Genomic DNA, 489 nt, shown 5'->3' on the forward strand with positions numbered 1-489 from the left:
GCCCCTGACTGACAGTCCGCATGGCCAATGAGCGTGCGGCACCGCCGCCCAGGCAGCCAGTGGACGCCGGCCTGGGCGGGGACCGATTTTCCACGGGGAGGTGGCAGTGGGTTGGTGGGGGTAGTGGGTGTTTTTCTCTTTCACACGCTCTCTTTTTATTTTCATTTTGGAGCTGTTATTATTTTCTGGTAATTCTCGATGTTTTTGTGAGTCTCTCGCCTTTTCAGTGTTTGATTGCTAGGAGGCAAACCAGCGTGGAGGCGGCGGCGACACTTTGTTTACTACTGAGGAGCAAACCCTCGTACTCGGGAAGCACCAGTGGAACAAGTCCCTCGCTTTGCCTCGACCTCCGCTTCGGGCCCAAAGTGTGGTGAAGCAAGGAGGAGGCTAGGGGACTTGCCGCGCGCTGGGGGCGCTAGGTGGGCGGGTGGAGGCGGCCTTACAGAATTCTATTCAGTCGCCCGGCTCTGGGCTCCACCCACGAGTTCT

The sequence above is a fragment of the Pteropus alecto genome, unplaced genomic scaffold (genome assembly GCF_000325575.1).
Source record: "Pteropus alecto unplaced genomic scaffold, ASM32557v1 scaffold413, whole genome shotgun sequence".
Classification (NCBI taxonomy): domain Eukaryota; kingdom Metazoa; phylum Chordata; class Mammalia; order Chiroptera; family Pteropodidae; genus Pteropus; species Pteropus alecto.